The following is a 13934-nucleotide window of genomic DNA, read 5'->3' as shown; positions in this document are numbered from 1 at the left end:
CTCGGTGGGGCCGTTCCGGTCGGCGTGCGAACTCCCTACTCTCTCTCTCGCTTTTCCCCTACCACACATACTCCACCGACGTTCGACTTCCCCACCACTATCCTTCGTCTCTCGCTCGTCTTTCGTCTCTTTCGTTCCAGTGACCACCCCCCACCTGTGCTTTCCCTCCCTTCCGCTCAGACGCCGCGACCATCGCGTCGCGTCGCGTCGCCGTCACCCCTCAACCTTGCAGGGTGCGCGAGCGCACCATCACCACCCATGCCGTACCGTACTGTGCCGTACCGTGTCTGTACGCTTCGGTCATGCACTTCGCGTGTGTCGTTACCAACGTTGAACCGACCGCGTCACTGGACCCAACGTATGCGATTGGAGATGGAGATTAGGCGATGCTGCTGCGTCACGAACCCTGTCCGTGATTCGGGGAAGAAAGCATCGTCGCTTGACCCTGGCCTGTCCTGACCGATGGGCTGCGACCAATTATGGAAATATTTACTCGTGTGCACGCTAGCGATCAGTTCGTCGAAATATCGCCTTAGATCAAAGTATCCGTTCCGTCGAGTCGGCTCCTCTTTTCTCAATGATCGTTCGATCGGGAAAGATTTACGCTTGTAACTCGTGAAATATTGGTCCGGCGTGATAAGGTCGCCGAGGGGATGGAGATTGATGATGGCGCGCCGCGATCTTCCACGCTACTCTATCTACCAATCTACGACTCTCGTCGTTTAACGAATTCGTATTTGACTTTATAGGAGGATAAATTTTGTCTTTACGTGTCTGGTCGAATTTAGAGACACCGATCGCCGAGGGAACCGTTATCGCGGTTATACATACTATGCATATTACGAAAATATCGAATGTTTCTATTACGATGGCACTACGAATCTTATGGAAATTTTAAATATTCTTTCTTCTTCCAAGAAGCAGCAAAATATTCTTTATGTTTATATTCAGCCTGAAAAATGATTTTTAGATGAAATCTTTAATATATCTTTAATATGTATTCCTCAAATTTTTGTCCGACGATTTTTCCAAAAAGTAAAACATGCACGAGATGAAATTGTAGAAGAAACTGGAAATTGTACAGCATTATGAAAAATGAAACGATAAAATTATACAAAATTATGTATGTCTGAAATTCACCTTCCTAAAAGTCTCACCTTCATGTTACAATTTCCTGTAATATTTTTACACCTTCATATCTTCCTTTATTTAATGTTTCATCTTCAGTCGAAATAATTTCCTTTGTTTTAAATATGTTTTCATTTTTATTCCTCCTTTTCATGGTGGACGTAGTGGACATCCTTTGCTTCTAAATGGCAAAAATACTAAGTTTATTGCACTCACATGTCTGTAATATACTTCAACACTGGAACACCTGATCGATATATCGAAACACACTTTATTCGGCTTTCTACTTTTCTCCTTTCACTCTATTTCCCATCTTTATTACATTTCCACGGTGATAGAGTCCTACTTGCAGCCTTTTTACTGGTAAAAAGTGTGTCTTGCGTGTAATTAAGGTACTTACAGATCTGTGCCTGTATGAAAAAGAAGGAAGAAAAACAAACAGCCCGTATCGTCCACCAAAGCCGAATTTTATTTGAGCTTAAACCAATGCAACCAAGAACTTCGGCAAAGTGTTCTCTTAATTATGCCCCCTGGTGGTTGGATACTTAAGGATGACAATCGCAAAGCCAGTTATTCCTTGATGTCATTGCAGCGTGGCCAAGTATTCCACGTTGATCTTGGCTGCTTTAAGTCGAGGCATTCGCCTTGGATGAGAAAATCCACCCTAACGGCATCTGAATATTGCAACCTCATCCACTTCACGATGCCGGCTTACTTCGTCTGCGTGTAAAAGGGTTGTCCCTAGCTTTGAAGATCAAGAGCGTTCCAACGTGCGCGCATGAGAAACACTGGTTATTACCAGAGTAAAAAGAGGAAGTCTACGAGGATCGAACGTCGAAATTTGGAGAGAAAAAGTATTTCGGCTGAGTCTGTCACATTTCCTTCGTTAGAAAATAAATGTTGATACGACGACGGTTGAAATTTAAGTTTAATTGATTACATGAAATAATTTCAAATGAGAAGGTCTTCGAAAGAAAGAAATATATACGTCCATGGTACAGTGAGTTACAAGAGTATCCATACATCCCCAATTTCTGACTTTAATCGACCGATTAATATTTTTTTACGATACAAATGTCAAAACTCCTGTTTACGATAAGGTATTTTGGTAATCGTATACATGTATAGTAATTGACTATTTCATTAGAAAATACATTCCAAGCTTACAATGAATCATAGAAGGATACATTCATATATCTCTGAATTGCAACCGAAAGCATCGCATAAAACATACAAATCTAGATAAACTCACGTAAAATCAATTTTACTAAAGTTCACGTCAAGCACAGACAAAATTAATTTGAAACCTCTTATCTATATTCTGAACGAATGTTTCTTTATTCTGACGTTGAAAAAAAAAACAAAAAAATACTTAACCGTTGGAAACAAACGTGATATGCGAGATAGGCGTAATCGTTTTAGCAATTCCGATACAAGTTCGACAAGCAATATTTTACACGAGGTATACATGGAAGATTCCTTGCAAAACGATTTGACTGCGATCTAAATTGGATTCGGTCGACGAATTTTTGCGATAGCAGCTTTATCAGTACCGCATCGATATCAACTTTCGAATATTTGTCGGCTGAGAACGAAGTTGTTTCGCGCAACAAATGAACTAGCTGGGGAATAATAGGCGACGACCGCAATGGCTTTTGCAAAACCGATCGAAGGGTAAAACATTCATAGAAACTGGCGAAATCGTGAAATTTGAAAGTATTTGAATGGTAGGCTGTACACAGCAAAATGTACAGACAACGCATCGATAGATATTAAAAACGCTAAATGGAAGTATAAATTTCTGCTTCGTTACAATATGCTTACTCGACATTCGATTTTAATAAAACGGTCCCGATTTAGCGTTCGACTCATTTCATATGGTAAAATATATTCGTATGTTTCATTAGTAATAATATTCCTGCGAAAGCAACGATGCGGTAAAGTGTAAATCGAATCGGGCTAATGAAATCAACAGAATTTAACGATAGGTGTAAAATATTAAGTTTCAATTTAAATTAAAGTATGAATATAAATTTGACGTCAAACAACCTTTGAATGCTTATATTCTTTTATTGATTTTTTAATTTTGAAATACGCTACAGATTCGATATAAAATATCCTATCGTTGAGTTACTAAAAAATTATTTCTTCGTAAAGTTCCATATTTCTGGTTACCTTCGATCAGTTAAGAAGCATATGAAGACTATGGATTCCTCGGAGGCGCAAATGTTTGCACGGTGCACGAAAGTCATGCGGATTTCTCGGAACAATGAAAATCAATTTGACAGGAACGTCGACGCTCTCGCGAGTCGAATTTACAAAGCACATTTACGAATAGGTTGCGCGCGTGTAAGTGGCGTATGAGAGTTCCGCAATTTTGATTCGAATAGCAAGCTGTATGTTATTGTCGTTCGGTATATGTTCGCGTCAGACGTTTGCCATGGTTGTGGAAATCTACACGGAATCTCCGAGAACCTAATACATTTTCAAATCAGAAACAGCACGCCTCCACGACAGTGATCGATAATAACGTGTATTTCAGATATCATTAAAAAATGCATTTAAAATTTTACCTACAAAGAGTATCTACAAGACAGTTTTATTAAAAGTGTCTTGTCATAGCAAGGTTGCGAAAAATTGATTTCATATTTGAGAAAGTTATCAAATTCATGGAGCCATGATACCTTCAAATATTAATTAATTCGTTCATTCCCACCAAATTTAATTCGTAACATAGTAATTATTGGCGAGGTCTTTGTTTCTGTTCATCTTGCAATTGATTTTAATGGTAACTTTCTGCAAAAGAGAGTGTTTTACGTTGTCTGATTATTTTTATTGCTACATACAATAGCAATTACTATGTTATCTCGTTCATTTTTTTATTATAGGATTAAACCTTTTTGCTGTTCACTAAAATAATGAAATGTGATTTAAAAGCTCGCAATTTGTAGTAAAAATAAAAAAAACTCCATATGTATTTCAAAATAAATTCTTGAAATCGATTGTTTCATATTAATGGAAATAAAAATTAACAGAATTCGAAATACCTCATCACAATTTAGGTCGTGTGTATTGAAATTGCAGCGTTAAATCTGGCGATCTGGGTAAATAATAGGACAGTAAATATTTATGAAAATCTTACATCATAAATATTTTGTCAATAATTTGTTTCTTAAAACATCTGAAATATATCTACTTTTCAATAAAAATGTTACAACCACTTGCGTAATATTATCATCGTTGAATATCTTATTGATCATCTTGTCAATTCGGAATTTTAATAGCAATTCACCTATTTTCGAGAGATGTTAGTACTGACAATTTTTACTCTTGACTGTTTTTCTAAAAATTCATTGCATTCCTATACATACAGTAATTTCAAAAATTTCTTCTCCAAATATCAAATAAGCCAACTGAATACTATCGTATATCACAAATACACCAAATTATTTACACGCACTTCGTGCCAAACCAAGACCCCGTTGATCTACCTCGTTCACAGAGTATGATGAACGTCATTCGCTTCAAAAGTCAACGACGAAACAAACACACGAAGCAAACTAAATCGAATTTGATTGAAACAATGTGTATTAACTGGAACAATCGATCAAGCCTGTTTGAATGTGCATTTCGATATCGGCGAAGAATTCGACATAATCGACGATATTCAATGAAGAAACTCCATGAATCATGAAGAAGCCATAGCCAGAGTCACAAATGCAATTGCAAGAGAGGTCACATTCGTTCGGTCTATGACGCCTTCAAATTATTAATCACAGGTTGTGTTCGTGTCCAAGTAGTTTCACATTACGTACCGAATTATCGGTTTTCATCTCAAATGGTTTATCCTGGCGCCGCAATTATGTGAGATTCCGTATAGCACTCTGAACGATTTTGAGAATTCATTTACACAGCCTTGCTGGATTCCATTTCGATTCACATTCGATTCGTATGTACTATCGACTCGCTGTTAAATCTCTTCCTTGCTCGTCGATCAATTAATAACTAACGCTTGCGCGAGCGCCGACGGTTTCCATAGTCCGTTTCATAGTCTGCAAGTAAATTGTTCTTTGTCAAAGTCGATAACAGATATGCAAGAGAGAAATCACCTCGTGAAAGATGCCGCGGCATCGTGTACTCGATCGAGTGATGTACAACGCACGAAAATGGAGGATGCGATGAATCTTGTAACGATTCATAGTATGTCATAAATAGTATGGAAGAGTACTGTAGAGTTACAGTTTCTAAAATTTATTTGGACAATGAATTAGTGTTTTTGCTCGATAAAGATCTTTGTACTTTTTGGAATTGGAGATCAATATCATTCGGCAATCTAGCGATAAGAATCACGAAGCGTAGCGCAAAGTTAGTTACTGCCTCCTGACCATCGATTTAGGATTACTCACCATTTTTGACAATTTTCGTGTTTTTAGTAAACTTGGTAGCCCCAAATACATGGTATTATACGTAGTAAGAAAACTTATTAAATATGTATTAAGAAATTATGCAGATTTGTGTCAATAACTTCCTCATGTTACACACGTTATCGCAGGTATAATAAAGAATTTAGTGCTTGAGCACGCAAGCGCAATTATCAATTAGTAATAAATCAAAGAGTTCATAATTATAATAACATCTCACTCGTTGCTTTTCGTGCGATTATTTCGTAATTTTACGAAAATTTCATATTTATTCAGTCCTACTTTCTTGCCTCATTTCCATTCATTCGAACATCATTTCTACGTTGTGACAACCTAAACAGTATACAGGGGGTTCGGCTACAGGTGTAAAGAAATGTAAGTGGTGATTCTTGAAGCCGAAATGAGACGAAAATCAAGAATAAAAAGAGTGCGTTTTTTTAGTTATAGTTATTAATAATTAAAAATCGGTCACAATATCTTGCACGCTAGCAAACCTTCTTACACGAACGAAAGGAGGTCGACCTAACCAACGGGGCGCACAGTGATCCTTAAACCGAACGACACATGGGCGGCAGCTTATACCTCGTACAAGTCGTAGAGAAGAAGACCGTAATATTCAAAAACGTAAACGATGTGACGTTTTGCAAAAGAAATGGTAGATTAACATTAAACCTGCTTACTTATGTAAATCCATAAGAGCGTATCGGAAACCGCTCTATAAAATTTCCGAGTGGGAGGATTAATGTTTGCGCTAATCCTTTGCTTCCATTCATAAATAAAATTCAAAATCAATTCAATAATTCAATTAAATAATCAATTTAATTGATAAATAAAAAAGCCTATTATCAATGTTCATAAAAGATATACATAGATGGATTGATACGAACACCTCATCAGGATTGCAGCCAATAAGCTCAATATTACTTGCCATATAATTAATAATTATACCAGTCATACAGTTAATTCCTTTGCTGTATAGTGATACAATTAGTAATTATATATCAAATAATATTAATTGCGGGGATCTCACCGCGAGGAGATGCTGCGAGTGGAGACCCTCCCTATCCGCGACCCATCCACCCTCCTTTTACGCAAAAAAATCTAAAATGTATTCATCGTCAAATAAATACTTCTTTTGGTGTAAATGAACAGAAAAAGGAGTCTTAAGAAGAAGAACCGATACGAAAACTAGAAACCTGACTAGAATTCATGAAAATCTGAAATCTAAATTTTCGACTTTTATTGTCGTGAAAGCGAAAACTAATTGGTTATGATTAAGAATTATAATAATTAATTACGATCAAGACTTGAATAAAAGAATAAAAAGGACCAGAGAATAAACTGAAATATGTGCCATATATTGTAGAATTAATTACTACAGAATATATACATTCTATAATGCCATGCTTTTACTGCGATGCCATGCTTTTACTACCATGCCATACTTTTACTACTATGCCATGCTTTTACTACGATGCCATACTTCATACTACTATATCAACCTATTTACTACCTACACCTTACCTACTTACTTAGATTACAACCTCAAAATAGTCTACCTAACCATAAATCACACCTATATAAAAATCTAAATATCTGGTTACTCTATCTACGTAATATCCTAAATGTAATAAAGGGAAAGGGAAGGGATATTGTATGGAGTATGAGTCCCCTTCGTTTGTAATCATCTTCTCGCGACACTACTAAAAGCCGCGATATTATTTCGCAACTCTAATTCAACCCGTAATTAATCTCTCACGACACTAATAAGAAAAACCGCGACATGTCCAATGTGCGATGATGGACCAATATATACATCGGCTATAAAGAACAACTACTACTACTACTATTACTACTACTACTACTACTACTACTATTACTACTACTACTACTACTACTACTACTACTACTACTACTACTACTACTACTGCAAATATTAAAAGCGAGCATAGTGACAAAGTAGTAACAAGAATGACTTCCCATGCTCTGGATCATCCAGAGCATGAGGAGTCATTAGTAGTTGCCCTCTTCTATGGCAGTTTGCCGGGCCTCTTCGGCATACAGTCTCTTCTTTCTTCGGGCGCGATGCCCGCTGAAACTTAAATCTAATCTCGAGTCTTTAACAAAGAAAAAACTTGTAAAGGTAAAATAAAGATATAAACCGCAGAAGCTGATTCAAGTGCACATGGACTGTCCAACGATCATAGCAGTGATCGTTGCCCATTCGTATGTGCGTGCTCGAGAGACAAACGTTCGTTTCGAGCCTACTCGCGTCCGCGTCCGCGACCGCGAAATTCGAAAAATCGATAGGCAAAACCAGAGACGAGAGCATTCACTCGTACCAGTTTCACCGTCGATTTTTCAAATTAGATTTCCAGAAACAGGTTGGTCACTCGAAAACGCGCCTACCCGACCAAAGACTGTGCCAACCTGCCCGGCCCTACCTACTTATAATTAACAGACACACCAGAAAGTATACTACCTATCCTACCTAACCCTATATTTAAAAAATAGCAAAACAAGCATACCAACACACTCGCTCCACGGTTCTCACACATAACACCCGGGCGCAAGAGCCTACACTAGAGAGAACGTCCCGGGACGCCTCCGACACCCGAGCTTGACATACAACATGCACACTCTAATTTACGTACCATTTTCCTGAAATCGACTGACGAAGGCTAGTGACCATTGCGCAAAACGTGATAAAACACGTCTAAAGAAATTATATCGTTAAAATAAATGTAAGTAAATTGGAATTATAACTGTAATTTACAGCAATATTAACTGGGTAATTACGCTTAATCATGTAGATGATATTACAACGAATTGCGATTGCATTGATACGTAAGTTGAATTAATATCTTAAGTTGTAGCGAATAAGAAAAACGACGCAATTCTACGGCCTAACCACACACACACACACACACACAATGTGAAAAGTACGTCGTGCACGATACACTAACACATCGTCAGTCGCTGAGAAATTTTTGCATTAATTATAGTCATCGAGCCGAATGTCTTTTTCCCATTCAAGTAACACCTGGGCACGTGAATGAGATCCTGACAATGGGCATGGAAAGGGTTAAATCTGAAAATCCTGATCTAAAAAGATGATTAGTTTGTTTAATTTGTATTTAACAGACTAATGTTCTTTGATATTATATTTCATTACTTCGTTTCAGATTATAATAACTCTACTTTATTAATTTAATAAATTATTGAAATTTTAATATTATCAAAAAATGATCATTAATTGGATAAAGATTAAGACTCGATGAAATGGAATAATTGACTCTAAATGTATTACCAAAATAAAAATAATCTCAGGCAATCTCTTCGTCAAAGCACATTTTCGAAAATGCAAAAACAGTGTTTAAAATTATTGCTTTGATTCAAAAGTCTGCCTGCCGCGAAGTTTCTTCTTGCACATAAAATTTCACACATTCTTGTACGGAGAAAAATGGATTTTAATTCATATTTTAAATTCTACTGAAGTTTATAATATCTAAAGTCAAATAAAGGAATGTGACTTAATATCGTCGTAAAAGAGAAAATTAAATTGAAGATTATTTATTGTATCGTATATTGCATGTATCGTCATCATCATTGAGTAATAATTACATGGTTCATAGCAACGGAATCGGAGGGCATCCGATTTCTCCACTACAAAATGTTCAAAATGAGATGGCTTTGATATCTCTTATTTATAGTAAAATTCCTTGCTTAGGATTAAGTATTTGCCTTTTACAAATATTTATACCGGATACTGTTATATATATTTGTAAGTACCACGAATGTATTCTCAAATTTATATGTTTAAACTAATTATTAAAAAACTAATTACAAGCGCGATGTGCAAAAAGATCTATCCTGAACTAATAAATAAAGGTATAAAAAAAAATGTTACTACTCACGGGTATAAAAAATACTCGCGGTCACTATGCTCGCAAAAAATTCTATATAATACAACCAGTCACCCGTGTAGATTCGGACCTTTTATCCTACGACATGATTGAGTAACCGGAGGTACAGAAATGCATGCGGCTCACCATTAGAAGAAGAGAAGCAGAGACGCAGAGAACGTTACCATCGATATTGCACTATCCCAGAGAATATCATCAGGAAGGCTGACATCAGGCAGGAACTGTTGAAAATCCAATGGTGGAAACGGAGGTTGTGAAAAATCTGTTACAAAATAAAACGTGATGAGTGATTGCTGATTATTTGAAAAGTTGGAGATAATGAAAAATGGAAATTTATTAAATTCGTAACTTCAGTAATAATAAAGATTGAAATTCTAATAAACTCCAATAAATGTAAAAACTGAAATTCTAATACGAAAATTTAAAATCTAGAAATTAAGAATCTAATGATTTCTGAAATATATTAATCATTTGTTTTCTAATTCCATATTAAGACTTTAAGACTTTTTTTTATTTTAATAGAAGAATAATCTTAGAAGACCATAACCTTTGAAATCTTCAATCAAATTGTACTTCTTAATCGATAGTATTCAAAGCAAAAAATACAGAATAGACATAATTCAAGTATGATATGCAAAGTTACTTACATTCTTGGCTTTTGAGCCTCTGTTAGATTCCCAAAGAAGACAAAGAAGTTGAAGTTGTGATATGTCTATAACAAAACATAAAATATCATTAATATCGTTAATACATAATAACAAACATGGAACTTTAGCAATAATAAAGACTAAACTCTAATAAGTATGTAAATTGAAACTCTAACGTAAAAGTTTGAGAACAAAACATTGAGAATTCAGTGATTTTTGATACGTATCAGACAGTTTTATTGTACTTTAATGTTAATACTTTAAGATTTTATTTTAATTAAAAAGGACATTTACAGCTTTCTAAATTATCAATCATTTTTATTTTATAATTAACAATAATTCAAACAAAATATGGTAAATACAATGAGTTAAAATACAATATATAAAACTATTTACATTCTTGAGTTCCTGGAGAGAACTCTTTATCCTCTTGAGGGAGGCACTGACTCTAGTACCGAAAACGAATATTCAAAAAAATAAATATATATAAAAAAAAATAACACTACGTTACCGCGACCACTTAAATTATGATCAGCGAACAAGAACTCTAATATCGCGTGCGAATTTGATTGATAAAATTTTATTATTTTCACGTGTGACTATTTGGTTGAATTTAATCAAAACTATCGTGATTTGAAAATATTGAAAAAGACTATTGCGTAGCAAACACTGACTCTACAAACCGCATTGCGCGCGGTCACAAATATTCTCCGAAAATAAAACTGTTTAAGGGGAGGGGGGGGGGTGGAAGAAAAATATCGAAATGATATTTCGCTTCTTTTGCCCATCGACCGTTTATTTAGAAAATACTGCTATTTTTACACTTAAGAGATTGTTATTAAGAAATTGGAATAAGTATGAAAAATATTAGTTGAAAATTGTAGGATATTTCTCGATATCGAACAACTGCTTATGAATACCGTAAGTGAGATGCAATCATTTGCAAGAATTATACTGTGAATATTAATTATTAGAATACGAAATATACACTCCACTAATACACTATAGTCGCGTGTTATAAATATTCGAAAATATTTGCAAGAATTCAAAAATTCATAACTAAATATACTCAATGAATACAACATAAACACGCACGAAAACTTGCATTAAAGTATTGAAGCCTAACTGCGCGCCATCTCTATGAAAAGAATATAGCTTACAAAATTGCAAGTATATGACGTTAACTGTAACAAATTCACATAATATAGCAAAAAAATTTGAATTCAATAAGTGAATATTGCAATATTGCAATACCTATCGAAATTAGTTAAAGCTATTGCTATTAACGTTTCTATGCTTCAAACTTTGTCTACACGAAGCTATCGTTAAATTATTAACAATTCTATATCGCGGATTACATTGAAACAATAAAATAATTCGTTAAAAATTCGTTTGAAATAAGAGAATGATTTCATATATTCGAAATAGAACAATGATTTATTTAACAGTCTTTACTTTCATCTTGGTATTCCAAATAATTAAGAAATTATTTATTATGAAATATGTATCAAATACATTTTAAAATAAATATAAATTGTATATCAAATGTTACCCATGCTCTATGTCTACGATAGAAATCTACGATAGAAGCTATCGGTAACAATATCATTTAATAAATAAACGACCTTAATTAAGCGATATTAATAACGAGTAATAATAGTAATGAAGAACCGACGCCACCAATAAGTTAGAATACGTTACAAACCTGACACAACACGAACCACGTTATCGGTACGAAAGGAGACGACTGAATGATTCCTTGTAACTTAGTTTCGCTGAGCGACTTTCGATGTGGTAGGGGAGGGGGGACCGCGCGAGCCGGTGCACGAGCAGGTACACAGTTAGCTATTACGCACTGCTACAGATTTACGATCAACACAAAAAATGTAAACATCAACAAAAACATTAATCTTCTACGCAGCGCTTACACGAATCTTTCCCAATTACAAACAAACCATGCATACACGTAATATTTACATCTACACAACGATTACATCGATCTGTATAAACATCGTGCAGTAATTCGTAGCCCCTACTGGCAGCATTCAGTATCAAAGACACATTTGTCTAGCTTGAAACGAGAGAAAGAAAATATACTTACTGATACTGTATATACAATTTCGTGTCTTGCGAAAGGAACAAGGAGCGAGTCGTTGTACTAAACTGTTTTGAACATTTTATTTTCGAGACATTAAACTTTCGAAAATATCGAAAAATTATAAACTCCGAGATGCTTGAACTAAATTTCCCTTCAAAATAGGGAGAAGCGAAAGAGAAATCGCGATCGATCAAAGAATAAAATAAGAATCGCGGCGTACCCGGAACAAACGAGATTGCGATCTCTCGAAAGAACTAATAAACTTATAAAATTAAATTTTATAAATTAATAGTTTAATTACGATAAATTAATGATTTATATGTTATAAATGAATAGCTTAAATGAGTCACATTGAATGACATTAAGTCATTTAAATGATCAAGCGAGAACGATTTGCCGATATCATGAAAAGTGATTTTTTCAATATAATACAATCAAACTTAGTAATTTTTTGGTTTTTATTGTAAATTTACACCTCCACTAGTCTCTTACATGGTATATGTAATTGTACATTACATATACACGTATGTATATCTAAAAAGATCATTGCACGTAATACATAATATAGAGATGAGCTACTCTGTCTTACGAACCTGCTTGCAACAGATGTTCGAAATGATAGCCATAAGCATCTGATGTAATCACGAAGGGAGTACGATGATACGACGCGCATGTTTTTAGATAACATTCGTATGCATGCTCTCCTTGCTGCTTTTTCTGTCATTTCTTTTCATGAAAAGACTTCTCAACGTGTTTCATGAAGTCTCATATGTTCGGTCGTGTTCTTTCAAACATAGTTCGAATAGAACATGTTTTAATACGATGATAAAGCAAATATCACATAATTTATCCCTTGATACTTTTTTAGGATAGATGACGAAGGTTCTATGAATTTTTTAAGTATCTGTTGCATTCGATGATCACAGGAAAAGCACATAAGTAGATTTTTGTGGATTTTCCTTTTCATTTTAATATCATTTTGTGACTAAAGAAACTCGTACAGTGGTTTAATCTATACAATCTACATATATCTTTATATTAGCACTTCCAATTCATTCCATACTGTATATATAAAAAAAAATATTATAAATTTAGATTGCCTCAAATGTATTAAGAATTATATTTGGAAGACGATGCTAATTGTCAAGTCTCGCCACAAGGTGGCGAATACACAAGAGTCTCGTTCGACAGTCTCTAATTCTAACCACCCTCTATCATATACAATATACCCTGGGATTCAGGCTATCAACGAGAATATCGAGATCTAACTCTACTTGACCTCGTAAACCCATGCAAAGAGAGATGAGATAACAAATATTCGAAATATGTTCCAAAACGATACATCACACAAACATTTAACTTCAAGCCTAGCTTTGAATACTTATATTATAATTAAACATATATCTTTCTTCGTTATCAAAATGAGTACTTTCTAAAATTGAAAGAGGACAAAATTCGCGTTTTTGAAATTAGAAAATAATCTAAGTTACTTGTGCAACGTTCAACTGTCTCGACTGTGATCCAATGTGTATCTATGCTTACGATGTGGATTGGGATGCAGCAAACCGGAAAACATATCCCTCCTTCTATACTCCTTCATCAACGCTACGTCAGCTATCCCAAATATCTATGTTTCCTGCTCACAGAGGGCTCTTCAATTAAGAAGATTGGCAAGCTCAGATAGGTAATTACATGTAAATTGATTTCCCGGACG

General features: G+C 34.9%; 1 long non-coding RNA gene across 4 annotated transcripts; it reads right to left on the bottom strand.

Moving 5' to 3' along the window:
- Positions 1–1014: 1014 nt before the first annotated feature.
- On the bottom strand, positions 1015–11880 carry LOC138185059 (uncharacterized). 4 transcript variants are annotated; one of them, XR_011174516.1, is made up of 4 exons: positions 11828–11880; positions 4944–5180; positions 1141–3924; positions 1015–1069 (listed from the first exon to the last, which is right to left on the bottom strand). It is a non-coding gene; the product is annotated as an uncharacterized LOC138185059 (long non-coding RNA). The 4 variants fall into 4 exon arrangements; XR_011174518.1 differs by having other exon boundaries at positions 1026–1375; positions 1529–3924; XR_011174517.1 differs by having other exon boundaries at positions 1026–1873; positions 3702–3924.
- Positions 11881–13934: the final 2054 nt, after the last annotated feature.

The sequence above is a fragment of the Bombus flavifrons genome, chromosome 11 (assembly GCF_040668555.2).
Source record: "Bombus flavifrons isolate JBK064 chromosome 11, iyBomFlav1_principal, whole genome shotgun sequence".
Classification (NCBI taxonomy): domain Eukaryota; kingdom Metazoa; phylum Arthropoda; class Insecta; order Hymenoptera; family Apidae; genus Bombus; species Bombus flavifrons.
Note: the sequence above shows the minus strand (reverse complement) of the source record. Positions and strands in the feature narration are given on the sequence as shown.